The sequence below is a fragment of the Gekko japonicus genome, unplaced genomic scaffold (assembly GCF_001447785.1).
Source record: "Gekko japonicus isolate JY-2015 unplaced genomic scaffold, Gekko_japonicus_V1.1 scaffold466, whole genome shotgun sequence".
Classification (NCBI taxonomy): domain Eukaryota; kingdom Metazoa; phylum Chordata; class Lepidosauria; order Squamata; family Gekkonidae; genus Gekko; species Gekko japonicus.
Window position 1 is genome coordinate 886,306 of NW_015177019.1, and position 12,710 is coordinate 899,015.

The following is a 12,710-nucleotide window of genomic DNA, read 5'->3' on the forward strand; positions in this document are numbered from 1 at the left end:
CTTACTCATTGCAGCATGGGAGAGGCAAAATACATTTTTTCCCCAGGAATCGAACGCATAAAAATTGACTTTTCGCTACACAATGGTACATATTTCATGCAGACATACTGCAGGCTGTACTAATATAAAGGAAATCTGCATGTTTGTTTCCTTTGGAAGCCAAAATGAATTTGTTGTGCAAAATTCTCTCAAAAATTACCCTTTAGAAATGATGACATTTAATGCACACCAGATATTCAGAGTAATCAAATATTTAATATTTACGTTTGGCATCTGATAATACATTGACCTCAAATCTGATTATTAAGTATTTGACTTTTGATGGCTGATGCATGCTTCATGAGTGTGTGTGTTTGTGTGTGTGAGATAGTATTCAGTGTTTAACAGTGGCTTGTGATCTTTCAGGTTTAGAACCGTCAACGATCAGAAGCTCGATGCTCCAGAACTTGAGGTAAAGCTCAATATTCAAATGTTGGGGTAAAATTTAAAAAATGGCAAATGTTTTTATTTTACCTATCATTTCTCTTTCAGTATCGGTAAGAATTTACTTTGTCCCCAGCAAAAGTTTTTCCTTGTTTTGCCCTTTCTCCTACTATGCCCAACTGCAGTATAAATAAATATTGCTAGGTGAGAAATTAACAATATCAAAAAAAAAAACCCAGCACAAGCTCAGAACACCTTTACACTAGACTATTTCTGACACAGGTAACTCTGCTGTTCATGGAAACAAGGGCTGCATTTATACATCCAAAGAAGCTGAAATTTGCCAATATGGACATACATGCAGTTTGTTTCATGCCTATATACCTCCCTTTTGTGCAAAGGGATGATTCAGACCACCTGTGTTTATTGGAGCCTGTATGTCTCCCACAGGCTGGGATTCTAAACTGGAATCCAACCAATGTTTAGAACCCTGATGATAGGGGGAGAAACTCCAGTTTCCCCAGGCACCTGCATTTGAACATCATGGGGAACTGCAGTTTATTCCGCATGTTTTCAGTCCTGGAAGCCTTAACTATGCTAAGCATGCAAGGGGAAGAAGGGGGCACAGGGATGACAGCTGCATTTGTATAGTATGAATGCTACTAGACATACTTTCTGCGGCTGCCCCACATCTGAAATACAAGATCCCCCTATCTTCACGGTTCTGGAAGGTAAAAAGATAGTTTGGGTTTTTTGGTTATCTTGCTGCTCTGTTCCCCCCACCAACTTAACTAGAGGATGTTCGAAGAACCTCAGATCTTTTCAATTGGCTAACAATTGCTCAAGCTTACAACAGAAGTATTTCTTTGAATGTGTGTGAGTTTGAGTTTTTCTGCTGATCATTTAAAAAAAATATTTAAATGAAAGTAAAACATGTCCTTGCTTGCAAGTAATATTTACATTAATGTAGACGAATTTATTTTCAGTGAATAGAAAGGTTTACATTTCTCTTTGCCATCCAATGAATAGGCAGATGGAATCATCTTCTGAGGAGAGAAGCTGAGTGGCAGATGCCTAATAGCAGCTGGAGTGGATCAGTTCCCTTCCCCTTCTGTGTCTGTCCTCTGCCACTATAGAAACATAACAGAATGGGTGATGATTCTGCTGCTGCTGCTGTACTAGGTAAGGTCAACCTAGTCCACAGTCTTCTCACAATTACTTCCCTTTCCACAGAATGAATGTGTTCTTTTTAAAAATTCCACATAGGATTCCATCGTGTCATTTTACTTACAACCAAGGCTCTACTGGTAGCAGGAGCTTAGGCCACACACCCCTAGTGTAGCCAATCCTCCAAGAGCTTACAGAGCTCTTCTTACTGGGGCTACTGTAAGCTCTTGGAGGATTGGCTACACTAGGGGTGTGTGACCTAATATGCAAAGGAGCTCCTGCTACCAGTAGAGCCCTGCAGTTACAACTCTTTTTTTCTAGCTTCATTCTGTGTTCTCTGGGTCTTAAAGAACTCTGGCCCAACATAACCCAGAGACTGGTCAACCTATGCCCCTTAGAAGTTTGTGTAAGGGAACAGTGATGTGTTTTGTTCAGACAGGAGGGCCAGATACAGTGGTGCTACTCTGAAACTATGGTACTCCTTTCCCTTGGAGATTCATGTAAGTCAGCACCTGAGCTTGTTTTTGAGTGGTGGCACCAAGCCATTTGATTGAGTGGGGAGAAGAGGTGATGTTTAGTTATTACACAGAATTTTAACTGAATGTTAATGCAAATTATTAATTGTTTTCTATTTTTATGATTATTGTTCCCTAAAACTTGTGAGACAGTAACCCCATAACATAGAATCAAAGAAGATAGTTAAACAATATGGCCATGGTCCAGAATTCATCCTGCATGCTAGGATTCATTCTTCCTTCTATGTCCTTCAGACAGATGGCTCTGACTATACTGATAGCCTGTTTAAGGGGGGGAAAAAGATGTCAGCAATCATTCAACTGCCTTTCCACCCCACCCTCACAAAGTGGCCCTATCAAGCTGAAGAACTCTTGGTTTGGAAGTGTATGTTAGTTTTGTGGGAGCATCGTACAAGCACTGCCACATGCAGAGTTTTCCATGCCCAAACAGCATTCTTTGGCACACACAGTCCACATCCAGAAGAAGAGGATTTCATCAGCATTCCTGGATCCAGATGATCTTAATTCTGATTCAGTCTGCTATCAAAATGTAGAGGCTAAGCAAATACACTAGGCGACAGTGAATAATGAAATTTTTCTTCATCCGTACATACGAGCTAGTGATGAAGAAGTCCTCAAAACTGTATTACATTCATTTTGGTATTATGGCTGTAGGGGGACACAAATCTATGGACATAGAAGGTTTTTTTTAAAAAAAAAACCTAGAAAACATTTTGAGAAGTCTGCTAACTCTTGTCAGTATGATTGTTCATTATGAAGAAGCTATAGTGTTTTTAAATCCTGACATACTAGAGGTGTCATAAAACACTTTTTTATCTCTTTCTTCTAATGTGTTGTAATAAATTCATGTGACCTTTCGTACAAAGAATAAATACTTCTGTGTGTGTGTGTGTGTGTGTATGTAAGATATAGCCAAGGCTCAATTTGTAACAAATAGCGGGCCATTACCAAACGGCAAAAAGCCGAAGCGAGCAGCAAAGAAGCTTCAGTTCAATTTCGCCTCATATCTTTCTAATAACTCGCTTGTCACTTTATTACCTTCCATTAATGTGAACGCGCTGACAAAACTGTCACACTAACAGCAGACAACACCCTCTCTTCTCTGGCCTCATCTCTCCCGGCTACTTATTGTGCTGGCCCTGAAGGGACACAAACTAATAGTCTCCTTTCAAGTTCAGCACTTGGCCATCAACTATAAAAGGATGCGTAATTGCCTGTTTATCCCTTGTGAAGGGGAAATTGAGAACAAGTCCTGTGCCTGCCTTCCCCTCAGTGGTTCCCTGATGTGTGCATGTGCGTGTCTGCACATCTGTAGTGAGTGAAAGGAGGCCCCATCTGGAGTTCTTCGATTTGTCTTTGGGAAGCCCAAGGCTGCCACCGGCTGCTCTGTCAGGCTATCAAGCAGACAGTAACAAGATGACTTCTTAACAAAAGGTCAGCTGAGAAATGCTGTCGGTGATGGCACTTGTGCCTGCTTATGTGGGAACTAATTGCTTTATGGTGGCATTAAGCCACACTGTGCCTGCTGGAAATCAGCACGCCACTTTTTACTGCCAGCATAAGTTGGGGGGGGGGGGGGACAGGAACATGTATGGGTCACTGCTGTGTTAGGTTGTGCACTGGGAAGCAATAATTCAGGGTAATGTGCTACAATTCTAGTCATTCACTCTGGCCCAGTCATGTGGAGCTCTCAGGCTGAGGGCTAGCGCCTGTAGGACCAAAGAGCACACTACAAAACGCAGCTCCACCGGGGAATTGAGAAGCTCTGATCATCGTGACACTGTTCATGAATACTGCATGCATTCTAAACATGTCTTTTCCATTAGTTGTTTCTATAAAGACTATTTTTAAAACCTGGTGTTAATTTGATGTTTCATCTCTTGTGCTTTCTGTCTTACAGATCTTTTTCAGGTCCATAAAGGTAAATTAAATTTTATTTTGTCCAGATGCCCCATGTCATTTGGGTAAGGATTTCTTGCATTAAAGACCACATATATGAAATGTTAGTGTGACATTAGTATTCCTTTTCTGCTGTATTCTTAAAAAGTCCTTTGAAATACTTGTAGTACACGTTTATTTTCATACATGCTCCCCTGTGGGCACATATCATAGCTAAAGACTGCGGTATACATATCGAGATGGGTAGCCATGTTGGTCTGTCTGTAAATGCCACACCTGCAGCGAATGAGCTGGCAGTGGCTGACATATTTGGCAAGGCTGCTCGTGATACAAGGTCACACATAGTTGCTAACATGTAGAACTTCTACTTCCCCTCTTGCATTGTCTGCATCACACATGCAGTGCTGGAACGATGTCTGCATGGCCTGTGCCTGGGTCCAGAACGGTGGCCATCTTCCCCTGCAGTGTTCAGATCAAGGGAATCTGCCACTCACCACTGCTGACTGATCTCTCCTTCTGCACAACGTTCAGCTTTTCCAGAGTGTTCTTCTGCTGCACCAGACGCTCAAGCATGGAGCAGGTGTAGTTCCAGTGACTACTGATGTTGCTGATCAGGTGGTGCTCTCACACATCCATCAGCACTGGCTTCTGGCACAGCAGATGGGTAGTCTTCACACTGTACGAAAAGTGATTTATTCCGGCAGGTCTGGAACAGTCCATGTAAATCACAGATTGCAGCATCCAAACTGGGATTCTGTGCAGAAAAAACCAGGGCATCCTTCACATACAACTCACTACTCAAGCCAGTCCAACATATTATTAATGACTTACAACCCATGCTGGATGGGCATTGAGGGGCTGACCTTTTCTTGCTTACAGACAGCCTGCTGACCTAAAACAACTTTTCACCTGCAATGCTAAACTACTTAACAGTAACATGGATTCTGGTACCAAGACCTGCAACAAGCCAAGATGCCAACTTTGCTCTCATATAGACCCTGGCAACACCATCACTAGACCCAGCAACACAGCCATTCCATTTCAGATTCATACTCATGCTCATCCTCTAATGTGAGTTATGCCATCACATGTAAGCAATACCCTTTCACCCTCTACATTGAACAAACAAGAATAAATGGACATAAATCTGACATTAGAAACCACAACATTAAAAAACCAGTGGGAAAACATTTTAAACTTCCAGGACATTCAGTTGCTGACCTAAGAGTAGCAGCTCTTGTACAAAGGAATTTCAAAGAGAGATTAGAAAGAGAGACTGCTGAATTGCAACTAATAATGAAGCTCAAGACAATGCATCCTCCTGGACTGAATTGAGACCTAGGTTTCCTGTCTCATTACTAATGCTGATTTCTCCATTCCTACTACCCCTCTCCATATCACACCTAATCCAATCACACCTGCTATTGTCATTTGCCTGCTATTATCATTTGACAACTGAAATCACTCCACTTTTCAAGACATAAGAACAGGTGGACTCATGTTCAAGCTGTATCTGAAGAAGTGAGCAGTTCCATCAGGAATACCCCAAAATGCCATAAATCCACTCCACAAAACAAAACACAGAAAGTTCTTTGAAATGACTATTGAAGAACAACTGTAAAACCAGAACCAGAAGAATGTAAGAAGATAAACTTTTAAAAACAGAAACAACTTGGAACTATTAGTTTGGAAGAAGTACAGGCCTGGGAAACTTTATATGCTGGCCCCTGATATTCCCAAATATTCTGTAATATTTCTGGAAATAACTGGGACCTGATTGACAGGATTCCTAGAATCCTGAATATTGCTCTGGATACCTGTATATATATACTACTAAGATATTTTCCATATAAATATGGACTGGAAATATCTGAATGCACATCCCTAATCATGAATATACCCAGTCTGATGAGTAGTGGAATGGTCTGTTGATAGCAACCAGCCTCAGTCACAGGGGTGAAATCTTTGGCTTCCTAATGTTCCATAGATTTTCCCTCCAGGTTCTTGGAGACCACCTAACAATAACCCTAATTCTTGAATGCAACTAACCTCTAAGTAAGTTAGGCAAAGCAAAATCCATAAGTTTTGTTTTATTTAACTTAATTACATTGCTGGGTCACCTGAACTCATTGCTCCTGTATTGCCACAATTTAAGTCACATTAAGTCCATTGTGAAAGCTTGAATCTCTTGTTTTTGTTGTTGCTTAAGCTCAACTTTCGCACATGTCAGGGTGCTGGATGGAACAAAGCCAGTGATCTCTTGAGGTGTTCTTAGACATAGTAGTAGCTATAAACAGCAGAGCCTGCTAAGAGAAGTGGTCTGGTAGGAGAGAAAAGAAGAAGTAGAAGGGAGGAGATTTGGCCAGGACCTGGCCTGGCTTACTGAGTAATGCAGCAGTTGTTTTGCCTGTTCATTTCAAATAAACTTTGCTTTGAAATTAAATTGTACTCAGACGCATGGTACAACACCTCTACCTAAAGACAGGTAGAAAAGCAAAAGGGTATTGATGTTTGGACTCCCAAGGAGAAAGGATCTAGGAAGAACCTTTGTCATATCAGTTTTCTCTCCCCTATTATTAGTTTGCACTGTACTTGTAGCAAGCATGTTTTCAACCATATTGTGATTATTTGAAGTGATTTGCCAATAGGTGAATCATCAGTTGACAGAAACAGACAAAGTTGGGAGTCAACATAAGGAATAGGAAAGTTTTCCCCCATGGGCGCCACTTGCTGAAATGGCCACTTGCAGGGGTCCTTTCGTAGAAAAAGAGCTAGGGGAACTCATTAGCATAACTCATTCGCATATGCCACACCCCCTGACATCACCGGAAGTGTGTCATAAGGCCACACACCCCGCCCCCAACGGTCCTGGCCGCCGCCGGCCTTGCCGCTCCACTGCTGAGCCCCATGAGGGGCCCGACGGTGGACCTGCAAGGCCGGCAGGAGTGCAAGGAAGCCCCGCGAAGGCCCTCCCTGGCCCCAGGCAGGCAGAGGTGGGGAGAGGCAGGGAGGAAGCAACTTACCCTCCCTCTTCTCCTGCCTCCTCCTGGCTGAATGAGGGCTGGAAGCGGGGCGACCAGAAGCAGGGGTGGGGCTTCGTCATGTGCCCCGCCCCCATACCTCACCCGGGGGAACTGCGATCCCCCGCGATCCCCCCCGAAATGACCTCTGGCCACTTGAGTGGGAATCAGCTGGTGCATGTTCATTTCTCTTTATCAGCCTCAGTACTCTATTGATAAAATGGCAATAAAAATGACAGAGGTTCTGTGAAGGAGAAATAAGGTAAAGACTTTAAAGAGTGCAGATATTTTCCATTTGGGCTTGCATTGATGACCTCAACTCTCTTGCTGCTGCTCCCTCTACTGCCATAGATGAACTGAGTCAGCCAATCATGTTCAACTTACATTACTTGGATGATACATCACGGTATATGCACTACAGATCAGGGCATGGTGACTTCACAAAATATGATTTAGAGCTACAAGAAAGATCACCAAAATTCCAAAAGAAATCTAAAGTGGCAGGAAAATAAGGTCCAGTGGCACCTTAAAGACTAACAACATTTAGGTCAATATGAGCTATTAGTCAGTGCTCAGTTCATCAGATACATGAAGGGACAATCAAACCTATATTGCATCACAATGGATTGTAATGGCCCTGCTTTTAAACTGCTGCTTTCTTTATTTGAGAACCACTGTGACACAGTGTTTTAAGCAGCACTGGGGTCCAGTGAAACTCACTAGATGGTCATAAACCAGTCACTTTTTCTAAGTTAAGGCCAGCTCAATGTTTTGCCATTCCAAACTATGGCTTAGAGATTAAAAAAACATATTTCTGTATGGAAACCATGAATATATATGCTCTTCGCACACATCTATGACTTGAATTGCCATCAAATGGGGTGTATTCATGTGTACATTTTTGCAAGTATTTTCAGAGCAGGAGCAGGGAAATTTATAGCACACAGAAAAGATGTTTTGCGGCACTGCCAAGCTGAGCTTAACAGCCTGGGAATGAGCCAGGAAACACACACTGGGCCACTCAGAAACATGTTGTCCGCTCCTTTGCTCCATGCGAGTTGACAGTATGACAGTCGATTAAGTGTTACTAATTTAATAAACCTGCTCCTACAGTGACGTTGAGCTATCAACAATGGAAGAATAAGGGGAAGGGGGGGAGGGGATAGTCAATGACCTGAAGTAATACTGAAAAAATATTTCTATTGATCTTCCATGAAGTGCAGTTATTCCTAGTCACATGACTCATGCTTACCCAATCATTATCCATATTCATCAGAAACAGTATAATGAACAAAGGTATTGATTAGCTATGGCAGCTGGAGAGATTTCCCAACAGTGCTAGCTTACATTGTTAGGTCTCCAATGGGAATACACATGAGTGTAGTGCTATAACATAACTTATTGTGTTCTAGGTCCGTCAATTGATTTTTCTTTCAGAAAGGGGGGTGGGAATAGACAGTCTCTCTCCCTTGACCTTTAGCCGCAACCTTGCTTGGAAAAGGAAAAAGCAATGACAGGCTGAATAAACATTTCTCCTTGCATGTGCTGCTTCAGTGTCAGGTCCTCGGCCTGCTCAGTTCCAAGAGAACATTCCGCTGGCATGACTTAGGAGTCAGAGTGCAGCCAACTGAGCGGCAGACACAATTAGCCTCCTTACTTCAGAAGGCTTTTGCTAAAGAGCATTGTTTGAGAGCGTCACCTCCTCACACTCTTTTGTTTGGGTGTAGGATGAGCCAAGCAGAATGGGGAAAAAAATGCCTCTCGGGTAATAGCTGCATCCAAGTTGAAGAGATCAACATACAATTTAGTAATATTGTCATCACAGCCCGAAAACACACTCACACACATACAAACAAACATGCTTTGGGGTAACCACTCTCAATAAAAGCTAAGCTCATTTCTCGCTGGGACCAAATGGCAATTACTAGGACCATAGTTCTTTCTAAGCATGAAGATAGGTAAGGTTTCTGGCGACACACAACGGCATGGCTTGAGTGCGACATGAATCAAAAGGATATGTGGCTAGAAGATTCAAGAGCTTCTGAGGTCCCAGAAGCCATATGGAGAAATGGTTAAAGAGGACTTTTTTTAAAGGGTCATTTCAAAGAGTGGCCATGTTGGTCTGCTAGACTTGAGTCCACTAGCACCTTAGAGAACAAGAATATTTTCGGGGTATAGCCTTTTGAGAGTTAAAGGGAGCTTTGACTCTCAAAAGAACATAAGAGAAGCCCTGTTGGATCAGACCAGTGGTCCACCCAGTCCAACATTCTGTGTCACACACTGGCCAAAACCTAGGTGCCATCAGGAGGTCCACCATCAGGATAAGACTCCAGAAGCCTTCCCATTGTTTCCCCCCCCCAAGCACCAAGAATATAGAGTATCACTGCCCCAGGCATAGTGTTCCATCTATACATTGTGGCTAATAGCCACTGATGGACCTCTGCTCTATATGTATCCAAAACATATCTCAAAAGTGTATGCCCTGAAAATCTTATTGGCCTCTAAGGTGCTGCTGGAATATAATCCTGAGCAAAAGACAGTTTCCCAACAGGGGCATTATTTTACAATTCAGTAGTGGGGAGGGTGCAACAAAGATTAATTAACAGGCCTGCTCATTTATTTGATACATCCTAGATGGACTTCAATGGACATAGAAGTGTATATCTTCTTATGACTGCACTGCACACAGTGCAACAGCCACACACATTTGCTGTGGTTTCTTCTAAAACAGAAATATAAATGCTCCCAATAAGCTGTGGACTAACTCACAACAGGGAGGGAGCACCTTCTCTTCCTCGACTCTGAATTTGCTTACCCCACTTCTTCCACTACCCCAAATGTAGTTTCTGCTTCAGCTGTCTGAAGGCTGGTTCTCACTTTACATTTTGTATTCAAGTACAGCCTCCCTGAGTACATAATTCACGTGCCTCTGTGTCCGTCCACGTATCCTCTTGTTGCATTAGGAACTGTGCCAGATGCTTGCTGTGCAAGTGGTTCCCAACACCAAAATGTCTAGCAGCCAAGCTTTGCATCTATGTCGCAGTTATCAGATCATCAGATGGGATTCACTTCTGTCTCCTTCTCCTTCCCCCACTCCTCTCTATCACTGATCCTCTGACTGGTGTTACCCACGCAAAGTCTTTGGCGTGTTCCATTGCTCTGCTTGTTTATCATCGGGCGAGGACATATCTGTAAAACGACCTCATTCACTTCAGGATGGATCCAACTAGCAATGCTACGTGTTCTGTTTAATCAAACGTATATGGTAGAAAGGATACTTGATATCAGTGACCTTCCTAAAAATAGTAAACGGGCTTCAAATACTCTTATCACATTATTGAAGTATTCAGATACATGTTCCAAGCAGCAATGTTGAAGTTCCCAGGATTTGACCTAGGTAAGAATGACTTGAAACCATGAGGCCATTTTGCAAAAGTTGCAATCCAATCCTGTATATGTTTCCTCAGGAGTAAGTCCCACTAAGTTCACTGGGACAACATCTGGATATGTATGCTTAGCATTGCAACCTTTGAGTGCTTCATTCTTACATATGTTGGTGTTAAAAGTTTGGGCTTTACATACTAATCTTTTCTTTTAAAAAAATCTGGTATTGATTTGCATTAGTTTCATAGACTCACATCTGCAAAGCTGAATTTCTTTTTTTTCTTGTCAAATAAAGGAATTTATGCCTTCTAATCTTTAGTAAAATGAAAAACAAACCCTTCTATTCTTTTACAGTTATGTAGACAAAGCATAGAATGCCTGGAGATGGACGTATTGCCTCTTTGTATTTCTGACATTACATTTTAGTTCGAGTGGGAAATGCAAGAAGTTGACAAATCTTCACAGTTGCATGTCTGCATGATCAGATGTGAGTGAAGTACCTGACGTGTAGAGAAGATTCTGGATTCTTAGACTGACCAGTTTGTCAGAATGTCACACACATCTTTGCATATGGCAACATACTCAGTGCTAGGGGTACATACGATAAATTCAGAAGGTCCAGGTTTAACACATCGCATCTCAAGGGTTAAAGGGGTCTCACATAGAAAGTCTGGGATAAAGTTGTACCAAGACTAGAAAATTGCTAGAAGTTTGCTAGCAGCTAGATTTGGGATCTAACTTAGTATAAGGCCGTTCCTTATATTCATAACATATGAAAGAGCTAGTTTTGTTCAACATAAGATTGCCATAAATCTCTGACAGTGTTGTGTTTCTTCTCTGCACATCCCATCTACACTGTCTATGCTGAAAAGTATTAGAGACCCAACAAAAGATGGATATCATAAGATTATAAGAAGGGTCTTACTAGTGGAGGGCATGAAGACAATAGTGCTTCTCCCATACATTTGATGTAGTGGGATGTTGCCTCTGAACATGGAGGTTCCATACAGCCGTGAGGGCTGCATTATTTAACATAGAGTTGTGTCTGTGTTATGTGCCATCAAGTCATTTCTGACTTATGGCAAATCTATGACGACCTCTGAAACATCCTATCATGAACAGTCTTGCTCAGGCCTTGTAAACTTCCTCTATTGAGCCAATCCACCTGTTGTTGGGTCTTCCTGTTTTCAGCTGCCTTCAGCTTTCCCTAGAGTTACAGAGTTAGTGTAGCATAGTGGTTAAGGGTATAATCAAGGATCCCTTCCACAGTTTAGATTCGGCCCCTGTCATAAACTCACTTAGATGACCTCCGTTTCTCATCCTTCTCCATAAGGATGATTCATTCCTCCACCTCCTCCTGTGTGAGTTCTCCATCTGTACTCGCATCAATGAACTTTCATTGATGTTCATGAACTTGAGGAGCAGAACTTCAGAAGTAAAGATGGACCAGACCTGTTCTCATTTAAAACAAAAAACAAAAAACCTCCAGTTTTTCCTTCTCAATGTCACAGAGACCACAGACACTAGGGTGAGGAATGATCACTGGTACACATGTCCACAATCCTGATGTTCAGAGATTACTGGAAAGGCACAACTGTATCTGTGGGAAGTTTTCCTTGAGACTGGCAGTGTGAACATTGTTTTTTTAGGTCCCTGGCTACAGCTTTTGTGATTTAGGGATCTCTGGAAAAGTGCATCCAGCAGTTCCATAAGAGTTTGTTTTGATTATGGGATTAGTGATCCTCTAGCGTGTTGTTAAAAATAATGCAATAATAATATATAGATTCTTTATATTCTGTAATATTGGCTAACAATACTAATCTATTTTAAAGTGTTTTTAAGGACTAATGAGATAAAGCTGCATGAAGTCCTTTGCCCACACAGCATTTTAAAGGAACCAGTTTCTTGCTTTTTTCTATATCTTTTCATTTCCACATGCCATATGTTGAACTGCATCAATAGGAGGCTATTTGTTATATCATACTGTATTGTACTATATTGCATTATAATATAGTGCAATAAGCAGTTCAGAATCAAGCAACATTTCAGAAGTTAGGGCTTGTGTTCTAAGTCATTAAGTTTGGCATATTTTAATCTATAATTGTACAAGATTTATTTAATTTAAGATTTTTAAAATTTATCATTTGATTGGAATTGTAATGTATTTTCTGCTGTCCACGCTGAGATCTGTCAATTTTTACTGCAACTTTAATTGCATTCTCATAGTCCAGGTGCCAGCAGTTTTCCAAATCTGGCTTGTTCACAAGAATGCCTTTTGCTT